Source organism: Maylandia zebra, unplaced genomic scaffold, assembly GCF_041146795.1.
Source record: "Maylandia zebra isolate NMK-2024a unplaced genomic scaffold, Mzebra_GT3a scaffold02, whole genome shotgun sequence".
In the NCBI taxonomy this organism is placed as follows: domain Eukaryota; kingdom Metazoa; phylum Chordata; class Actinopteri; order Cichliformes; family Cichlidae; genus Maylandia; species Maylandia zebra.
This window is the reverse complement of record NW_027490032.1, coordinates 2,271,924-2,294,792: the sequence shown is the minus strand read 5'-3', so window position 1 is coordinate 2,294,792 and position 22,869 is coordinate 2,271,924. Positions and strand designations below refer to the sequence as shown.

Sequence of the window (22,869 nt, the reverse complement as noted above, 5' to 3'; positions counted from 1 at the left end):
AAATGGATAAGTAACAGTCGTAATGTGTTGGCTGTAATACCTGAAAGTAACAGAGCAAGCAAAATAAAGGATCTAGACTTGATCAGTGATGAACTTCCGGTGGAAAGAGTTTTGGGCGTTCAATGGTGTGTGGAGTCTGACGTTTTCAAGTTCAGAATCACTCTAAGAGATCGACCTTTGACAAGACGTGGCATCCTTTCTGTAGTCAGCTCTGTTTATGACCCTTTAGGAATGTTGGCACCAGTAATCTTAACTGCTAAAAAGATTCTGCAAAATCTGTGTCGAAAAAAGATTGGATGGGATGATGCATTACCTGATGCGGTTATACAGGAATGGACTATTTGGATGCAAGAGCTCTACAAGCTGGAGGAGTTCAAGGTTGATCGTTGTTTTAAAACCAACAGTTTTGGAACTGTAAAAACTGCTCAGTTGCATCATTTCGCAGATGCATCTGAGGACAGCTATGGAACATTGACTTATTTGTTACTAAAGAACGAACGAGACCAGGCACGCTGTGCATTCATTATGGGAAAGGCACGTGTTGCTCCTTTAAAACCAGTTACAATCCCTCGAATGGAGTTAACTGCTGCCACCTTAGCAAGCAGAATGGATGTAATGTGGAAGAAGGAGCTGCAGATGGAACTGAAGGACTCAGTATTTTGGACTGACAGCACCTCTGTACTGAAATATATCTTCCACAACTGCAACAAAGACAGAAATGGTGCAACCCAAAACGAAACTTCATGCCAGGAGACATTGTAATCATTGTTGATGATTCCGCACCACGGAATTCCTGGATAACTGGAAAAATAGAAGAGACAATCCAGGACAAAAGGGGATTTGTTCGTCATCTTCGGATCAAGACAAAAACTGGATTCCTAAACAGACCTATAAATAAAGTCTGTCTGTTGCAGGAAACAGAGAATATTTAACATATTGGACTGACTGGATAAACTTTAAGTGACCTACTCCTTTTATTTATGGGTTACTAACCTCACAGATGGTGAACCACAAGTAGTAGTACTGATGCATGTTGCACTAAAGGGCGATTGAAATGTTTTATGAACAAGCAAATGACGTAAAACTTGATTATTTCGTAATTATTATTTAAAAGATAATAATTAGGGGCCGGTATTGTAAGAGCCAAAGTCAATGTTTATGTTTTTCCTTTTTGTTTTGGTGGCACAGGTGTATAGCTTTACCTGCGTCTCAGGTGATGGTATGTGGGTGTGGTCACAGTCTATTTACCTGAGGTCGGTGTTCGCAGCAGGTGTGTTGGGTGAGTGGTTTGTGGGCAAACTTTTCTGTTGACCGTCATTTTTTGGCACACCAGTTAATCCATGCGCTAGTTGGAAATTGATTGAAAGCGCAAATGTTTGTTCTTGTTTTGTTCTTAAAATAAATGCGCAAAGTACAAGTTCGACTCATTGTGGATTATTGGAGGCGCGTCACAGGGACACAACCAACTCAGCCGGCCGCGGCTTTATTTACGGATGAAAGTCGCAACAACATCTATCGTCCGATAACGATATAAATCACAAAAATGTAACATTTTCTGTAAATTCTGTGAATCTCGGGCAGCTCGACTTGCTTGAAGTGTTTCCAGCTGCACGTCGTGTAGCTGGAGTCGAGTGTTTTAACCGATGAAACGATACATTTTTAGACATAAGTTGTAGCTGTTTTGCTTCTCATCCATAAACACTGCATACTCTATCACGTGATTCAGTTTATTTTGAGAAGTCTCAACAGGATCTTGAGCTTTATTGTGAAAAGTTTATGTGGAACATAAACAAGCGGACACACGATGGTTTTACAGTTGTTGTTGCTAACGACAATGCATAAAAACAGGCGCTTGTCCGTCCGTAGTGTGGTTATATTGAATATAAGAGAAAGAGAGAAGTTTAATTAACATAGCCACTACAGCGACCGTCAAAACCATGAAAAAATATTGACGTAAACAGTTTATTTTACGACACCACGAAACAAACGATAGCGTAAACTGAAACGATATATCTGGTTATATCGAACAGCCCTCATCCTTACTCTCTCTATCCAAGCACAATACTGTTGAACTTATTCTCAGTTTATCTTCTGTATAGTTGTAAACATGTATATTTGAATTTGTTATATTTTCATGTCATTTTACAGTGTTTTTCACCTTTGAAGGAGGATGTTTTGTCCCACTGTTACCTGAGTGTGTATTGTTTGGTTGACAATAAAACTCGACTAAAGCAACAGAGTACTGGTACAGTACTAGGTTTGCTAGTACTACATTACTGTATATTGCTCACACACACACACACACACACACACACACACACACACACACACACACACACACACACACACACACTCTTCATCAGCAGCAGACAGTCTCTTTGATGTTGAGACATTTATCCATAACTGTGTGAAAACAGCACATGTGGAGGTGCAGGGAGGGAAACCCCGGGTTAACTGAGTGAGTTTTATCAACTCATATCAGCTTCATATGACAGAATATCCTGATTACCAATGTTAGCGTCAACTAATCTGAATAACAGAAATATACCCTGGGTATAATAAACTTTCTCTGTAGTGCAGGACCAGATCAGTCAAAGTACAAGAATTCAAACAAACACAGAGATTCTACTTACAGAGCAGACACAGCACAGATGTTTCCTTCATCGTCCTTCTCACTCATTTCAGCTTTTTCTCATTTCTGTCTCTGACACCGAGTAAAGTCGCCCTCTTCCTCCTTCCTGTTGGTACAAAGAGAGTCGAGGTCAGATACATTAGAAATATATACAACTATTAACACACTGTAACGGTTACTCTCTTCTAACACGTGGTATGGACGCCCTGTTACTTAAAGTTGCTACAAAAACACACAGATAGTTTTTTTAAAGAATATTTCCAAGATGGACGTCTGATCGACATCACGGATGTTACACCAGTGTCCATTTGATGAACCTCTTCAGCATCACCTGCGTACCCCTGTTAGACTTTCTAACAAGAAAAACTTTGTGTTTATGAATCATTTTCTTAAAGAATAAAACATTGGAAATATTAAGAGTTGGAGAAAAAAGAAGAAAATGCAGCAGTCCTCCAACAATTTCTTATCCTACTAGTGAAAAAAGTTCCATCCCTGGATTTATAATGCTGATGTCAGGAACAGAGAAGTGATGTTTGTACAAAGCCAACATATACAGATGAACATATATATGAAAAGCTTAAACATGTTGTTTACTTCTTTAAATAACAGGCTGCGGTTTCTGCTTTGCATACATGAAGAAGAAGTGCTGCTTTCTCTTCACATTCACATTAGATGTTTAAACTAAAATGAACCCATCCACTCTCATCCACTTCAGTCTGTCTCAGGGACACATGACGCTGTTACGACTCATCGAGCGATGCCACCGACCAGCCAATCGGTGACATCACAGTTTAGTACCTGCTCAGATCGCTTGGAAACCCGGCCGAGCAGGTACTAAAGAAATACCTGGTACCAGGTACTGATGACCATTCACACTCACATTCACACCTCTGGGCGATTCAGAATCACCAGTGAACTTAACCCCACTGACTGCATGTCTGTGGACTGTGGGAGGAAGCTGGAGTACCTGAAGAGAACCCACACAAACACAAGGAGAACATGCAAACCCCCCACAGAGACCAGGTGGTGGATGCAAAGCCTGGGTGTCACCATGTGGCCCTCTTAAAAATGTATTTAGGTACTTTAAATATACACAACATGTAAACTATAAAAATAATAAATAAAAGTTATAATGCTACTTATGTCAGCTGTAACTCTCATCTGGACTCTAATTTTACAGTTTTGTTTTTATTATTAAGTGTCAGTGCACTTATGTTAACGACAGTGAATCCTTAAGCTGTCATCATCGATTTTCACCTGTCAGCCTCATTCTGTCCTTTCTGAAAGTCTTCAACAACTCAATTATGATGTGACTGGAAACACAATGAAGACAAAATATTAGGTATAAAAAAACTGACTGTGGAAAATTTATTCTGTTTTATCAACATATATAAACACATTTATGGATCTGACTGTTGACTAGCATGCAATGTAAAAAAAAAAAACTTAAAAAACTAAAAAAAAAAAACCCAAATGAACAGTTATAAGTAATAATAATAATAATAATACCAAACATACATTTTTATACAAAGTAGAGCCGATCATTGCATTTATGAATTTATGAATGATCAGTTTTTTCTAAACTTCTAAAGAAGTAATTTTCAATGTTTCTATTTATTTCTATGTGTAATGTCTTTACTTATATTGGTAAGTAGAGTTTAATGAACGTGATTTATGACGAGTTATATATAAAGTTTAGAAATGAGCTGTTTAGCAAAGTATCTTAAATACTACGTTATTTGACACATTTCACATATTATACACCAACAAGTCATTTACAGCAGTGTTGGCCAATCATTTTTATGCAAATACCAGAAACCAGTTCGGGGCACAACCGTATTTGGCGCCGTTACCGTCCCGAGCGAACGTCGTCACAGAGGGGACACCGGACAAGATGGATACCGGAGTTCTTACGTCGCTCTTGGGGATTCTTTTCCTCCGTTATAGCGCGTTTGCATCAACAGGTGAGATGTTACTCTTAGATTGCTGCTGAATTAATTTGCCGTTAGAGCCACCGAGACTCGCCGGACATATTTCGGCTGAAACCTCACATAACAGAAAACATTCACTTCGCTCAAAGTACGGCAAGCGATAGCGAAGCGACACATAACGTTAACATGGCGGTGCAAACCAGAGTAGCCGGCAAAAGCGGACTGGTCCCGGATTACTTTCACATTTATAACAGGGGATTTTAGTCCGGGAAACCTGAAGTCGGTACTAATATAATACTATTAACATGTGCAGTGCCCTACAAACTCGAAAGATACTTTTCGACACCGTGTCGCGCTATGCTAGCCATCAGCAGCAAAGGAGGAGAAGCGCTACCGCCGCGAGGCTTAATGTTCGCGGCGGGTCGGCTGGCTTCACCCCTGGCTGCACAAATCACGGTTCACTTGACCGCGTTATGTCAGGAAAGCCACGAAAGAAGTACTAAAACTCGAGGAGACGCACAGCTGTAGCACTGTTTGCTTATATTGTGTGTGGTTGATTTAAACATCAGAGCCTGGTAAGGTAACAGCCATTTTTTTCTCTTGCATCAAGTACCTGCTGAGAACATCACTGTAGTGAAGTTTATCTGAGTCGTCCCCATCCAGAATCCCTGGCAAGGTCGGGGCAGATCTAGAAGGGTGGCATGTGCCACCCCGAGTGCCACCCTAGTTTTGCACATGACAATGTTGTTTACTAAAGTAAGATAGCACTTTGAGCCTAGCTACAGTTATCAGTGAATATAAGTTCTAAAGCTGAATCTATTGCTTAGTGTTACCCAATGTTCCCTCTAATGTTTCATGTGTCTGAGCGAACACACAAACTCCCTGAGCGATCCCTTGGACCACTGTGAGCAACAGCAGACGTGTGCACTGTGGTCACGCCAGCATCAAATCCATCCAAGTTACATGGTTTATTAAAATAATCAAATTACAACATTTACATTTATGTTAGACTACGTTTAATTAACTGCTTTAGGCGCTACCGTAAAGACTGGTGTAAAAGCGCAAGGAAATTTATGCGGCGGATAAGAGGCGGCTGGCTTGACCGCGGCTCACAAATGACGGCTCACTTTACCGCGGTGTTGGCACGGGGTCGTGGGCCTGATGTCTGAACTAGGATCATTGCATCATTTAGTCAGCCCCGTCACCTGCATCTATCTGACTCTGATTTCTCAGAGGGAGCAGTGTAGTAGATGAAGAGCTGATGGTGAAATCAGGAGCAAAAACTAATGAATGTTGGTTGAATTGAATGTTGGCCTGGTCAACACAAGTTCAATTCAATTTTATTTATATAGCGCGAAATCACAACAGCAGTCACCTCAAGGTGCTTTATACTCTAAGGTAGACCCTACAACAATACATGTCCAGGAAGTTCATGTCGTGTTCACAAAGGTGATGATTATGTGAACAGAGGTGGACCTACAACATGGCTTCATGTCTACAAACCCACAAAGTCTTACAGCAGTAAGGATGCACCCGTGTCATCCATGTGATCTGCGTGCTCAGAGCCTGGCTCTACAATCACCTGGACACAGAGAAACCTTGATGTAGATGTTTGATGAGCTAAAGTCCACAATATTAAGATTATGTGTATACTTTACTTTAACGATCCCTGTGGGGAAATTACTCTTTCTGCATTTGACCTGTTCACTCAGTGAAGCAGTGAGCAGCCACTGAGCAGGCGCCTGGGGAGCAGTGTGTAGGAACGGTACCTTGCTCAGACATACTTCAGGGTAGCCGTTCAGTGGACTTGAACCCCCGACTTTCCGATCATGGGGCGACCACTCTGACTGACAGCCTACACAGACATAAACTTATTATCATAATTTCGTTCTGTGGTCACCAGAAAAACAACCTGAAATAATAACCTGAAAAACATTGCATCTTTCTGAGCATAAGAACAAAAACAACAAATATGCAGCTGTTCAAAGGTGTTTGCAAAAATATTATTTGTCTTAAGTCCTTTCAAATTGTGTTTTTGTTTGATTTCTAACACTGGGAGCTAAACACAAGTTGTTCTGTTTGCACTGAGATATGTTTAGACTTTGTTCTTTATCAAGAATTTATCGCTTTGTTGTTCGTCTGAATTCTGTGATTCCTTAACAGATTTTAACAGGTCTATGGTCACGTTTGTGTGATTCAACCAGCATAAACCAGAGAGCAGTTGTGTCTGTTCCCCACTCCGATTGGCTGCTGTAGAAGTGACTGTTTCCTCTCTGCTCTGTTGTTACATCTTTCAGACCAGAAAACCATCACGGGTCAGTCTGGACAGAACGCCACGATGACATGTCGAGCTCCAAACAACAACTTCACACTTGTACAGTGGAGCAGAGCTGATCTGGAGCCAGAACATGTTGCTGTTTACAAGGGTGGACAGTTCCTTCCAGATCACCAGCATCCATCCTTTAAGAACCGGGTGGATCTGCAGGACAGACAGATGAAGGATGGAGACGTGTCTTTGATTCTGAAGAATGCAACGAGTGCTGATAGTGGAAAATACGAGTGTCGTGTGTTCAACAGAGGAACTGTGCGCAGGAAGAGAGCCCTGTCAAAGATTCCTCCCATCAGCATCATCTACCTGAGAGTTGATCCTCCAGGTGAGTGAGTAGAGTTGAGTGTGTGTGTGATCAGAGGTGAAGCTGCTTCCTGGTTGTTGATGTTTGTTTCTAAAGATGTTGTTGATGAGACTTTGTAGAAAGCAGCTGGTCTGAGTGATGTGATCAGAGTGCAGTAGATAATGTCTGACAGCAGTTTGAAGAGGAAATGGATTCTGTTCTGTTCTTCACTCATCACCTACCTGACACCTCACACCTGTTTCTCACCTGCAGGTCAGCCAGGAGGACGGAAGGAGGCTGGAGTCAATAAGCATTATGAGCTGATACCTTCTGGGTTGTTACTTCTTGTGCTCGTTGTTGTTCTTGTGAAGAAGTTGTTGACAGTGGCAGCTAAAGTGAAGAAGTTGCTGGTGCTGGTGGCTAGAGGGAGACAGTTGTTTAGGGAGTTGTTGGCGCTGGTGGCTAGAGGGAGCGAGTTGTTGACGGTGGTGGCTAAAGTGACGGAGTTGCTGGAGGTGGTGAATAGAGGGAGGGAGTTGCTTTGGGACTTGGTGGAGGTGGTGTTTGACCTTTTGGAGTTGGTGTTTTGATCTTCAGAAAGCTTAAACCACAGAAGCAGGGTTCATACCAGATTCCATTAGAATTTGAGTCTGTTTTAAATGTTTCAGTTTTTTTCCAGCTGATCTGAGCTTTAATCATGAAACCTAAACGCCTATTAATTAATTTTAAGTTGTTTACAAATTGTCCAAAGAAGAAGTTGTACCTTTAGCTCCTCATTGTCTGTCCAGTCTGTGCTGAACTGCGCCCTCCGCTTAGCCTTGTCAGGGTCACGGGGGGTGCTGGAGCCTATCCCAGCTGTCTTAGGGCAAGAGACTGGGTACACTCTGGACAGGTCACCAGTCTGTCGCGGGTCTAACACAGAGACAGAAAACCACTCGCACTAAAACCAATTAACCTAACTCTGTGGAAAGAAGCCCGAGGACTCGGGAGAACCTGCAAACTCCACACAGAAAGACCCCGACCTGACGGTGTCATCAGAGCCTTCTTGCTATGAGACAACAGTGCGAACCATCATGCTCCACACGTCTTAACTCTGTTACAGCACACTGTTTTTAATATATTTATTTCGTAAGATTTTAAGAGGGATGATTATTTATTTTGTTTGATTATTTATTTTGTAAAAGTGAATTTTTCATCAGAATCTTTCTGAATTGTTGACTCGGTTCAGTTTGTGGTTCTAATGTTTCTACTGTAAAGATAAAGTGCCTTTGATATGGCTGTTGTTGTTTCCTGAATAAAACTGAAGCTGGAATCAAAGTGATCCATGTTTTGTTTTTCATGTTTGTTTTTGTTTTTCTTGCAGTTTTCAGACAATTTTACAACAAATATTATTTTACCAATAAATATTAAGAATACATAATGACTCCTATAAACTGTGACAGAGTTTATAAACAAAAGAGCTGCTATAAATGTTGTAAAACACGATTATGTTTTAGAATCAGAATCAGAAAGGGTTTTATTGCCAAATGTTGAGCAGGTTAACAACATTAGGAAATTGCTGCGGTGCTTCAGTGCAAACATACTGTCAGATAACGCTTAAATAGACATGAAAAAAATAAGTAAGAATAAGAATTAAAAGTGCTACGTAGAAAGCTATGTGCATGAGATATACATGATATATACATGAGAATTAAGAATTAAGAGTGCTACGTAGAAAGATATATACATGAGTGCAGGTGGTGATCAGTGCCAAACATGGAATGATGCAGTGACACAGCGTAGGGTCATGTGTTAATTTAATTGGTTAACCCGGTCTTTTATGACTACAGGGCCCTATTTCAGGAAGCCAGTTTAGTGCAAACTCTGAGTAAGTATACCCTGAGTGAACGAAAACTCTGGGTTTGCGGTTTCACAAAGCGAGTTTAGATTCATCCTGAGTGAGTCACTATGACTATGACATCCTCACTCATTTAAGCTATTGTACATTTCTGTCACTGACACTAACTAAATGCTCTGTCCTTGGAGTGTGTGGTTTTCTATGGGTACAAAAAAAAAATGGAGGTGGTAAGGAATTATTTTAAAGCTATATCACACTGTAGTGCCATTTTATTTTCTTAAAACACTTGAATTAAACCCTGTTACTTAAAAGATGCTACACAAACACAGAGGACCAGAAAACACGAGTGTAGTGTATAAAAGCTCCACAGTGACCAATAACCGAAAATACATATAAGTAAAAACTTCTTAAAGATGAGCTGATTTTATTTTTCATCTGAGATGATCTACTTTTAGAAAACATTTCGAGACTGAATAGTTGTCGGATATGTTTGAAGTCAGGAATGTGACTCCGGACTCTACTGACTTGTCATTGGTGTAGAGAGCAGCAGGTGGGCGGGTCAAGAAAGGACACATTTAAGAAAAACTAACACAGCAGCGACTGTGGACAGACTCTAATCTGGTGTCACAGAGCAGCGCTATGGATGCAGGACAATCTGTCTTGATCTGCGGGATCATCTTTGCCTTTCTTCTCTTATTCACGAAAGCAGGTAAGATTGAACTGTTACAATAAGTTTTTATAAAGTCAGCAGCCGTGTGTATTTATCATCGTGTCACCTTGCTCAAATAAACTGTCTTTACTGTTAGTGTAAATACGTAAAACAAATCTAAGAGATTAAAAACCTGACAGGATGGAGCAGTGATGATTAGCACACTTAGTTTGCGGGGTAGATGGAAACTCCTGCTTCGGTCTGTGGGGGCTTTAACATCAGGACAGCCATGCTGGTTACGACCGGTGTTCTGACAAACCATCCTCCGTTGCTAAAACGTCCTACCGTAAGTAGTTTATGCACATTTCTGCTGTCACAGAGTAATTCCACCACAAATTTAACTAGGTATGACGGTTTGCCACTTATGTTTGCCCATCACAGTATGCTTGTAGCTCATATTCATAAAGCCAGGACGGTTTGGCACTTCATTTTACCGGTCAAAGTATGTTTCTAGATCTTAGGTAGGATGATTTGCCACTTAATTTTAGCTGTTAAAGTATGCTTGTAGGTCACATTCACAAAGTTAGGATTGTTTGGCACTTAATGTTACGCGTCAGAGTATTTTTCTAGCTAATATTCACAAAGGTAGGACGGTTCGCCACTTAAATGCGTGTTGTGCGCATGCGCAGAAACAACGGGTAGGATAGTTTGTCAGGTAGGATGGAGTCCCAGAACACCGGGCTCATGGTGTCCGTGGTAGATCTACACACACAGAAACAACCTTACCAGAGAGAGTCATGTTTCCCGTCTTCACCACTTTTCTCTTTAAATGTTCACGCTGCATGTCTTGATGGAATTGTCCGATCAGGAGATCCAATCCTTTCACGTTATTGTGATGGATGTGGTGTTTGTGGAGAAAACACCGGGAGCTGGAGGTTTAGCCTGGCCGCGCAGCAGATCGACATGTCCGCTTCTGCCTCAGCTCTCTTCGCCGTGTAAGTTGCTGCTGGTCCGGCTGACGATCCACGGAGAGCTCGGTGGTTTAAAGATTTCCTCCAGAGTGTTGTAGACCCTCTAAAAGAAATCCCTGTGATGGATTTAACACCGTTAATATGATGTCGGTTAGGTCTGGTCAGCTACCCGCAGTGCAGACAGCACGTCCACCCGCAGAGACTCGCTGGCTACACTCCACTGTACAGTCGCCATGTTTGCAGATTTCCTGTAGTCGTATCCAGGCCTCAAACACAAGCTCCTTATTCCTCTCTGTCTCCGCTCCATGTTCACTCCAAACAGCTTGTAGCTGCTTTGACAAACACACACAGCTGCTTTGTGACCGATTAAAGACGAAAACAAACATTTTATCGTCGAATAATCCGGAGACGGAGGAAACTTCCCACCGCGCTCATCGACGTCCAGAAACAACCGCGACAAAACAAAAAGGTCCAAATCCAGAATTAAGCCGAGTTTATCTGCAGGTACTCCTTCAACGTCGTCCGGCCACCACAGATGGACTTTCTGAGTTATATTACCGTCTTTATACCGATAATGTGCTGAAGATCGCGTCAAACGACGAGAGCGGAGGAGAACTTGTCGTCAGAGGATTCCGGATGCGCGTTGTCACGTCACGTGATTCGTAAATTTAAGTTAAGACACAAACTGTCATTTTTGTGGGGTAGTTATTCATGTGTAAATGTATTTATTTATAAAATTTCAAACCATATCCAGTTGTGCATGCGATATCAGAGCTGTTGAATTATATGCATTTATCTAATTTTAACTTCAGCTCCTCTGCAGAATCACAGATAAAACTTTAATTCTCCAATTCTGTAATATCGTGTCGAACGACATTGAAATAACAGAATATACAAATAGACTATGTAAAGATGTGTCCCACTAACAGGAGGACTCTGCACTAACTGTAAACAAATGATTAATAAGACTGACGAATAGAGAACAGCTGAGTGGGATGGATGGAAGCAAAATTTCAGCTGACATCAATTCATTGACACATTATTGGACATAAGAACATATTTATTACAGAGGATCTATTTGAATTTCAAGCAGAAAAAAACTGTAAATAAATCTAACATGAAGCTGTATTGTTTGCACTCTGTCTTTCACACTGTGATGTGAAGGCAGACTTCTAGTAGTTTTAACGTCTCTCATTTGTTTTGTTTCCTCTTTCAGACCAGAAAAACATCACAGCTCGGTGTGGACAAAACGTCACTCTGACGTGTCGAGCTCCAAACACCAACAATGATCTTGCAGAGTGGAGCCGAGCTGACCTGGGAGATGAATATGTCTTTTTGTACCGGGATGGGCATTTTATTCCAGATCACCAGCATCACTTGTTTAAGAACCGTGTGGACCTGCAGGAGACACTGATGAAGGATGGAGACGTGTCTGTGATTCTGAAGGATGTCACGACTGCTGATAGTGGAACATACATGTGTTGCATCATTGTGGCAGGAGCAACCTCATGTGAACCCATCTGCAACATAACACTGAGTGTTGTTCCTCCAGGTGAGTGAGTAGAGTTGAGTGTGTGTGTGATCAGAGGTGAAGCTGCTTCCTGGTTGTTGATGTTTGTTTCTAAAGATGTTGTTGATGAGACTTTGTAGAAAGCAGCTGGTCTGAGTGATGTGATCAGAGTGCAGTAGATAATGTCTGACAGCAGTTTGAAGAGGAAATGGATTCTGTTCTGTTCTTCACTCATCACCTACCTGACAGCTGACACCTCACACCTGTTTCTCACCTGCAGGTCAGACAGGAGGAGACACAGAGGATGGAGGGAAGAAGGATGGAGGGAAGGAGGATGGAGGGAAGGAGGATGAAATTGGTAGAAGATATCATGCTGGACTGGTAGCTTTTGGTTTGTTACTTGCTGTGATCATTGTTGTGGTCGCTGTCGTGATCTCTAAAAAAAGGAAGAATGATCCTTCCTGATGAAGAAGCAATGAAGGAGATGATCTGAAAGAAAATAGGATGACAGGAGAGAGAGAGATAATACATTAAACTAGTTAAAAACGTTTAACTATAAAAATGACATATTTATACGTATAGATAGATAGTTGTATGAGGGTAACATCACGAGGAGAACAAACAGAATATAAACCAGTGTGTTTCACACTGAATGTGTTCAGGTCGGAGCTGCTGTGTGGACCATTATAGCTTTATATCAGAACCTGTTTTGGTTGGAGATTTATGTAACGCAAACTGTCAGAGAAACTCTTGAATCTATGTTGGTTCCTCTTGATGTCAGTGCTGACTTTGATCCTGTGGATCACTGCAGACGCTTAGAGACATTGATAGAGACTCTGAGAGTTTCTAACTGGATTAAATTGCACAGATGGAGGATTCTTTGTACGTGTTGATGAATCTTCATCCAGGAGCTACAAACTGAACTGTGGCACAGAGGTTAAATCTGGGACCAGTGCTTTTAACATTTACAGGCTGTAACTTTGTGATGTCATCAGGAGGCACAGAATCAGTACACATTAGTACACTGATGATACACAACTTTATGTTGTTGTGTCTCCTGATGACACAGAGCCAGTCAGATCTCTCGGCATCTTACATATTAATTCCTGGATGGCAGCAAACTTCCTCCAACTCACTCAGGACAAAACTGAGGTTTAATCAGCAGCTCTGAAGCTCAGAGAGAAACTTCATAACAAACTTCAGACTCTTCCACTAAACCTGTGTGAGCAGGTTAAAAGCCTTCAGGTCTTATTTGATCCAGAACTCACATTTGAAATTCACATTTAAAACTTTTGTCAAAAATATTCTAAAACTAAATTTTCACAGAATATTGCAACAGTGCAACAGTTTCTCTCTCAAGCCAATACAGAGACCTTGACTCCAGTTTTCATCTCCTGAAGGACTGATTACTGAAATGCTTGTTTTTCTAGTTTTTCAAAGAAATCTTTGTCACTGATGTCAGTGCAGTTTATGCTTCAGTGGGAAATCTCTGCTGATTACTGTGATTGAAATTTTCACCAGGTGTTGGTAACAATATCCAATCCACACATGCAAAGCAATCAAACCATAGATGTCCATAAATTATCTGTAATGATAAGAAATGTCAAAAGTATTGAGCATGTTTACTGAAAATGTTTTTAATCCTTTGAACATCCTTTGAGCCTTTGTTGGTGATGATTGTTTTAACGTTCCTCCTGCACGGAGAAACTTGTCTCAGGTGTGACTTTGGTCCATTCTTGGCTCTTTGACTGCATTTCTCGCTGTTTTCTTGGAAATAATTGTACCGGCTCCACGTCTTTCTGTATCTCTTTGCAAGTGCTCCAGATGTGGCCTCAGAATTTCATCTTCTTTTGTTTTTGTGGCCCACATTGGCTGTGATATAGACATCAGTGTGTACGATGATGTTATGACTGATGGATGAGAAACAGGACTTCTGTATTTAAAGTGTGTACTGTACATATTTGTAGGCTGAATGCTGACCTCATCCACAGAGCACTGAGGTGTGAGTCAGTAACTGAGAGTCACGGCTGTCTGCACTCTGAGAGGATGATGACTGTACAATTACTTTTTCTGTGGGTTCATTGGTGCTGAAGTTCAGTACAAACTAACCACCTTTGAGATGAAGTTGCATCATGGAGCTCACAAATCTGCAGCAGCTGTGTGATAATGTCACGTCAACATGAACCAAAACATCAGAGGAATGTTTGCAGCACTTTGTTGAATCTGCTGTGAAGAATTATAGCAGCTCTGAAAGTTAAAAAAAAAAGAAAGACCAAATTCAGTACTAGGAAGGTGTACCTAATAATGTGGCCAGTGAGTGTATATGATTGTAATGAAATAAAACTTGTGAACTTGTTTGTATATTTTTGTGGTGTTCAGTGTCAGTGAAAACGTGTGACAGAGATTTTCTTGTAAAGAGCTGAGCACTCCTGATCCTGTGTGAAGTGGAAACATTAAACCTTGAGTGCTGCAGACTCAGAGATGGGCAGCCTGTTGTTGCACTTTAATGTCAGTAGATGGCAGCACAGACCACTTCATCTTGGTTGCATCAAATGACAAACTCACTTCCTCAGAGTAAAACCTGAAAAAAATAATGCCTTTAAAATGAATATCACCTAAACTATCATCTGCTTTGAGTTGACGTCACACCTGTTACCCATCACACCGTGATATTTCTGGTAGCAGTGGTCACTTCTGGTGAAAACAACCCACCTGCAGCCCTGACTGCTGACAGAGCTGCAACAAGCATCAGTAAATGTATTACAGTCTCATGAATTTGGTGGTTGGTAAAAGCTGCTCAGAGACACATGTTGTTTTATATGTGAGCGACATCCTGATTTCAAATCTGTGGGTCAGTGAAGAGAATCACTAATGGACATGCGCAGTGGAGGGTGCTCTAACATAAACGTGTGACTGTGTGTTGAAAACAATTTCACTCAGAAAGTAAAATCCGACACATTGCAGATGAAGGCTGTTTATTAATGGAGTAAAGGATCTCCATCATATTACAAAACACACTTGTACCTGTGAAAAATAGTGAAAAATATAAATTTATAAGATATTAATCTGTGTGACAAACCATCCATAAATGTGTGTTAATATTCAGATTTTAAATAATGTTTATTTTTATGTTCATTGTCTCTCACAGTGACACAGACAGCTGTGACATCAAACATCACATAAACAGTGATTCATTCCTCTGTGAACTTTAAATAAACACAATAAAGAGATTGTATTTGACTCCTTTCACTTTAGTCTGACTTTATGAAAACTTGCTGCTGAGCACTTTAGTTATAAAGCAGAGGTTAAAATGGTGATAAAAAGTCAGTAATAATGAAATAAGAGCCATCCTGTAGATGCAGACTGAGTTTAGTCCAAGGATATAAAATGTGTTACCATCAACCTTGTAACTGTCTGATAATCAGACGTCTCTGATTAGTTATTGACTTATTTGAGTGATTTCCTTTCTGACAACGATTGTCCGAGTCTCCAGGATGTCTCAGGGAGCTGCTGTGTGGACCAGTTAGAGAGCAGCAGCTGGATCCCAGTGGTTGGACTGGTGGACGACTTCAGTGAGGAGTAGATGACATTTGGCTCTGGTAGAAACTCTGCACACACAAACACACAGGAGGAGAATATAAGCACAAAGCAGAGCCTCTCTGTTCTCTTTATATACAGCAAAGCATCAGGACATGTCAGTGAACGCATCACAGTTACAATAATGTAACTTATTGAACTTTGACACATTTTGTGCAGGTGTGTCAGATCACACAGCATCTGCAGACACACAATCTTGTTTTGATACATTTTAACTGCAGGATGAAAAATAAACTGATTAAATAACATCAAATTGCTCCATCTTAACAGGTTACTGGCACCAGAATATTTAGTGGAACTGGTGCTTGTGTCCCAGTCAGTGTGTACATCCTGAGATGCTGCAGGCACAAACCTGTTCACTGTTCCCAGCTCACACTTAAAGACGACTGAATGTTTGCTGTGAGGACTCCTCGATCCTGGGACGACCTGCCTGAAGAAATCTGGCTCGCCTCATCAGTGTCGTCTTTTAAATCCTTGTTAAAGACTAATATATAAACTTTAACTCATCTTATTCATCCAGCTGTTGGAAGTTATTCACTACATGACGCTTGAGTCTGTGTGGCCGTAGTTTGATTCATATTTTACTCTTTGCTCTTTCACTCATCGTCTCTGGGAAGCACTCGTAACGATGGTTTGAAAAGTGACACAAACTTAAAAATAAAATAAAGTTTGATTGTGAGCAACAGATTTATGGTGTTTGTACTAAAAGAAGAGCAGCTGTACCTCTCAGCTCTGACTGTTTTTCCTTCTCTTTGACTGACGTCTTCAGTTCTCACTGCTGAGCCGACTGCAGCTGCATCTGCACAATAAAACACACACACAGGACGTCAGTGCACGATTGACTTTACCCAGAATGCTCTGCAGGAGAAAATGGAAGGTACTCATGTTTAGCTGGACAGAGAAAAGTTACAGGAAGTCGTGATGTCGCTCTGATGTTGTTCAGTTTGTCTTGTACAACATTTTTCTGAAGTCTCATATAAAGACGTCGCTTCTCTGTTTTCTTAACAAAGTGGATTTTCTACAACAGTTTCAATGATAAGAAACAAAATGAATGACATTAGTTATGGAGCCTTTGGTAACATATTCAGAGAACAAGATGGAAAAACAATCAGTTACAGGAGCAAACATCATGCTGGCTTGAACACATATTTGTTGTTGAAGCTTCTCAGTATTTGAATCATGAAGATTTGTTAGTGTTTTTTAATGAGTTCATCTTTTAAACCATTTTAGCCTCGATTGTCCTGTTAAACACTATTTAAACTTCTGTCTCTATAATGCAACAAAGAGTCAAGTTTAGCCTTTCTGCTAACTTCAGGCTAAAAACACTGATGACCTCCAACGCTGCCCCTCAGCCTCCTGGTAGAGGCTCCTATGGACCCAGCAGGGTGACAACAACACCCCATCAAAGGGACAAAGACACTGAGCAGCATGCAAAGAAGCCCACTCACTATAAACATCATGTAAGAAATAAGAACTACAATGGGATCATTGATGGAGCTGGACTGTTGTCAGAGTGCAGCTTAGAGGAGATTCTGAGTTTAGCAAAACCTCCTCATGGCTTAAAAAGTCTAACAAGTGTTAAGATTTCCTGTGAATATTACTGTGAACACTGACACGCTCTCCTGTTTTCAGTGCAGCTCACTTTGTTATTGTTACTCATATAGAATTAAATAAAGTATTCAAATAAAAAGTGTAAATATAGACTTTAATTAGCCAGTTTGTTATGCTGCACCGAACAAACGCACTACTCTCACATGTGGTGTGACGGGACACGAGCTCCAGCTCAACCTCTGACTTTACTGATGAACGAGTGAAAGTGAATTCCTTTGTTTAGTTTATTATTAGAATATGTTTGTTTGTTAGAAAGTGTTATAGATGCTATGTTATGTCCTACAGAGCAAATATTTCATATTCAGCCTTCATGAAGCGACCAGTTAAGTATTAAATCTTCTATAGCAATAATTCATCTTTGACGTTACATTATTTATATCATTTCAATGTATTCTTCATTTCACACATTTACATTGTTCTAAATATAATGTTTAAATAATTTTCATATTATTGAAGTCAGGATTATAACAGAAGGGTCACAATCATGGCTGCAGCAAATATGAAGACGAGGCTCAATCAAATACAAACAATATTTAAAGTGAGTTACTGACTCTTAAACTTGTAACTTTATTCAGTAAAAACTGTTTATTCTACCAGTGTTGTAATAAAATAAGTTGTACCATCAATAAATAAACAGCTGCTGAGGACTCGTTGGTGTAGCGAAGGACTAATGTCCTAAAGAGTAATATAGTACACACTCCTTCCTGAGACGACTGAAGGTCCTCTCATTTCCAACACTGTTGACTCTGTCTGTGTTGCACACTGCTCAAAATAAAGGGAACACAAAGATAAGAATCCCAGATCTGAATGAATGAAATATTCTCATTAAATACTTTAGATAGTTGAATGTGGTGACAACAAAATCACACAAAATGATGAGTGGAAATCCAATGTAGCAACCCATGGAGGTCTGGATTTGGAGTCACACTCAACGAGGAAAAACACTCTACAGTAATGTCCTTACAACAAGTCAAAGTGAAGCTCGGCAGTGTGTGTGGCCTCCACGTGTCTGTATGACCTACAACACCTGGACATGCTCCTGATGAGGTGGTGGATGGTCTCCTGATGGACCTCCTCTCAGACGTGGACTGAAGCATCTGCCAACTCCTGGACAGTCTGTGGTGCAGTTGGTGGACGGAGCGAGACATGACGTCCCAGATGTGCTGGGTTGATTCAGGTCTGGGGAACAGCTGGACCAGTCCACAGCATCAATGCCTTCGTCCTGCAGGAAATGCTGACACACTGCAGCCACATGAGGTTCAGCATTGTCTTGCATTAGGAGGAAACCAGAGCTGCCCGCACCAACATATGATCTCACAGGGGGGGTCTGAGGATTTCATCTCAGTACCTAATGGCAGTCAGGCTACCTCTGATGAACACATGGAGGGCTGTGCAGGCTGTCCACCCCATACCATAACTGACCCACTGCCAAACCATCATGCTGGAGGATGTTGGAGGCAGCAGAAGGTTCTCCACACTGTGTCCAGACTCTGTCACGTCTGTCACATGTGCTCAGTGTGATTCTGCTTTCATTGCCAGTGGCAAAGTTGCCATCTCGGTGTTCTCTGGCAAATGCCAAACGTCCTGCACGGTGCTGGGCTGTAAACACAACCTCCACCTGTGGACGTCGGGCCCTCATGCCACCCTCATGGAGTCTGTTTCTGACCATTTGAGCAGACATGTGTACATTTGTGGCCTGCTGGAGGTCATTTTGCTCTGGCAGTGCTCTTCCTGTTCCTCCTTCCACAAAGGTGGAGGTAGCGGTCCTGCTGCTGGGTTGTTGCCCTCCTACGGCCTTCTGATGTTCCGGCCTGTCTCCTGGTAGCGCCTCCATGCTCTGGACACTACACTGACACACAGCAAACCTTCCTGCCACAGCTCACATTGATGTGATCCTGGATGAGCTGCACTACCTGAGCCACTTGTGTGGATTGTAGACTTTGTCTCAATCTATCACTAGAGTGAAATCACAGCCAGCATTGAAAAGTGACCAAAAGATGAGCCAGAAAGCATCAGCACAGAGAAGGTCTGTGGTCACCACCTGCAGAAACACTCCTTTATTGGGATGTCTTGCTAATAATTCCCACCTGTTGTCTAATCCAACAGTGTGTGGCATTGATTGTCAATCAGTGTTGCTTCCTAAGTGGACAGTTTGATTTCACAGAAGTGTGATTGACTTGGAGTTACATTGTGTTGTGTAAGTTTTCCCTTTGTTTTTGGAGCAGTGCATTTATTCTGTGTACTATTGTATTTATGTATTATCATCCTTTTCTATCCTTACTAGGGCTGTGCGATATGACCAAAATCATATCCCGATATAAAACATCTATCGTCCGATAACGATATAAATCACAAAAATGTAACATTTTCTGTGAATTCTGTGAATCTCGGGCAGCTCGACTTGCTTGAAGTGTTTCCAGCTGCACGTCGTGTACCTGGAGTCGAGTGTTTTAACCGATGAAACGATACATTTTTAGACATAAGTTGTAGCTGTTTTGCTTCTCATCCATAAACACTGCATACTCTTTCATATGATTCAGTTTATTTTGAGAAGTCTCAACAGGATCTTGAGCTTTATTGTGAAAAGTTTATGTGGAACATAAACAAGCGGACACACGATGGTTTTACCGTCGTTGTTGTTCATGACAACGCATAAAAACAGGCGCTTGTCCGTCCGTAGTGTGGTTATATTGAATATAAGAGAAAGAGAGAAGTTTAATTAACATAGCCACTACAGCGACCGTCAAAACCATGAAAAAATATTGACGTAAACAGTTTATTTTACGACACCACGAAACAAACGATAGCGTAAACTGAAACGATATATCTGGTTATATCGAACAGCCCTCATCCTTACTCTCTCTATCCAAGCACAATACTGTTGAACTTATTCTCAGTTTATCTTCTGTATAGTTGTAAACATGTATATTTGAATTTGTTATATTTTCATGTCATTTTACAGTGTTTTTCACCTTTGAAGGACGATGTTTTGTCCCACTGTTACCCGAGTGTGTATTGTTTGGTTGACAATAAAACTCGACTAAAACAACAGAGTACTGGTACAGTACTAGGTTTGCTAGTACTACATTACTGTATATTGCTCACACAAACACACACACACACACACACACACACACACACACACACACACACACACACACACACACTCTTCATCAGCAGCAGACAGTCTCTTTGATGTTGAGACATTTATCCATAACTGTGTGAAAACAGCACATGTGGAGGTGCAGGGAGGGAAACCCCGGGTTAACTGAGTGAGTTTTATCAACTCATATCAGCTTCATATGACAGAATATCCTGATTACCAATGTTAGCGTCAACTAATCTGAATAACAGAAATATACCCTGGGTATAATAAACCTGCTCTGTAGTGCAGGACCAGATCAGTCAAAGTACAAGAATTCAAACAAACACAGAGATTCTACTTACAGAGCAGACACAGCACAGATGTTTCCTTCATCGTCCTTCTCACTCAATTCAGCTTTTTCTCATTTCTGTCTCTGACACCAAGTAAAGTCGCCCTCTTCCTCCTTCCTGTTGGTACAAAGAGAGTCGAGGTCAGATACATTAGAAATATATACAACTATTAACACACTGTAACGGTTACTCTCTTCTAACACGTGGTATGGACGCCCTGTTACTTAAAGTTGCTACAAAAACACACAGATAGTTTTTTTAAAGAATATTTCCAAGATGGACGTCTGATCGACATCACGGATGTTACACCAGTGTCCATTTGATGAACCTCTTCAGCATCACCTGCGTACCCCTGTCAGACTTTCTAACAAGAAAAACTTTGTGTTTATGAATCATTTTCTTAAAGAATAAAACATTGGAAATATTAAGAGTTGGAGAAAAAAGAAGAAAATGCAGCAGTCCTCCAACAATTTCTTATCCTACTAGTGAAAAAAGTTCCATCCCTGGATTTATAATGCTGATGTCAGGAACAGAGAAGTGATGTTTGTACAAAGCCAACATATACAGATGAACATATATATGAAAAGCTTAAACATGTTGTTTACTTCTTTAAATAACAGGCTGCGGTTTCTGCTTTGCATACATGAAGAAGACATGGTGCTGCTTTCTCTTCACATTCACATTAGATGTTTAAACTAAAATGAACCCATCCACTCTCATCCACTTCAGTCTGTCTCAGGGACACATGACGCTGTTACGACTCATCGAGCGATGCCACCGACCAGCCAATCGGTGACATCACAGTTTAGTACCTGCTCAGATCGCTTGGAAACCCGGCCGAGCAGGTACTAAAGAAATACCTGGTACCAGGTACTGATGACCATTCACACTCACATTCACACCTCTGGGCGATTCAGAATCACCAGTGAACTTAACCCCACTGACTGCATCTCTGTGGACTGTGGGAGGAACCTGAAGAGAACCCACACAAACACAAGGAGAACATGCAAACCCCCCACAGAGACTCCCCGACCAGGTGGTGGATGCAAACGCTCAGTGTCACCATGTGGCCCTCTTAAAAATAGATTTAGGTACTTTAAATATACACAACATGTAAACTATAAAAATAATAAATAAAAGTTATAATGCTACTTATGTCAGCTGTAACTCTCATCTGGACTCTAATTTTACAGTTTTGTTTTTATTATTAAGTGTCAGTGCACTTATGTTAACGACAGTGAATCCTTAAGCTGTCATCATCGATTTTCACCTGTCAGCCTCATTCTGTCCTTTCTGAAAGTCTTCAACAACTCAATTATGATGTGACTGAAAACACAGTGAAGACAAAATATTAGGTATAAAAAAACTGACTGTGGAAAATTTATTCTGTTTTATCAACATATATAAACACATTTATGGATCTGACTGTTGACTAGCATGCAATGTAAAAAAAAAAACTTAAAAAACTAAAAAAAAAACCCCCCAAATGAACAGTTATAAGTAATAATAATAATAATAATACCAAACATACATTTTTATACAAAGTAGAGCCGATCATTGCATTTATGAATTTATGAATGATCAGTTTTTTCTAAACTTCTAAAGAAGTAATTTCTAATGTTTCTATTTATTTCTATGTGTATTGTCTTTACTTATATTGGTAAGTAGAGTTTAATGAACGTGATTTATGACGAGTTATATATAAAATTTAGAAATGAGCTGTTTAGCAAAGTATCTTAAATACTACGTTATTTGACACATTTCACATATTATACACCAACAAGTCATTTACAGCAGTGTTGGCCAATCATTTTTATGCAAATACCGGAAACCAGTTCGGGGCACAACCGTATTTGGCGCCGTTCCGAGCGAACGTCGTCACAGCGGGGACACCGGACAAGATGGGTACCGGAGTTCTTACGTCGCTCTTGGGGATTCTTTTCCTCCGTTATAGCGCGTTTGCATCAACAGGTGAGTATGAAACTCTTAGATTGCTGCTGAATTAATTTGCCGTTAGAGCCACCGAGACTCGCCGGACATCGTTTTTCAGCTGAAACCTCACATATCAGAAAACATCCACTTCG

The 22,869-nt window shown here is 40.8% G+C and overlaps 1 long non-coding RNA gene across 2 annotated transcripts in view; it reads right to left on the bottom strand.

Moving 5' to 3' along the window:
• LOC112431480 (uncharacterized) overlaps positions 1 to 22,869 on the bottom strand; it is a 103,356-nt gene that overhangs the window by 76,185 nt on the left and 4,302 nt on the right. The window contains exons 2-4 of one of the 2 annotated variants that reach the window (XR_013096076.1): positions 20,798 to 20,902; positions 16,463 to 16,538; positions 15,373 to 15,750 (exon numbers count right to left, since the gene is read on the bottom strand). This is a non-coding gene — a long non-coding RNA (uncharacterized LOC112431480). Of the gene's footprint in view, positions 1 to 2,633; positions 2,739 to 15,372; positions 15,751 to 16,462; positions 16,539 to 20,797; positions 20,903 to 22,869 lie in introns of those variants that run through there. The other variant, XR_013096077.1, reaches the window with a different exon arrangement.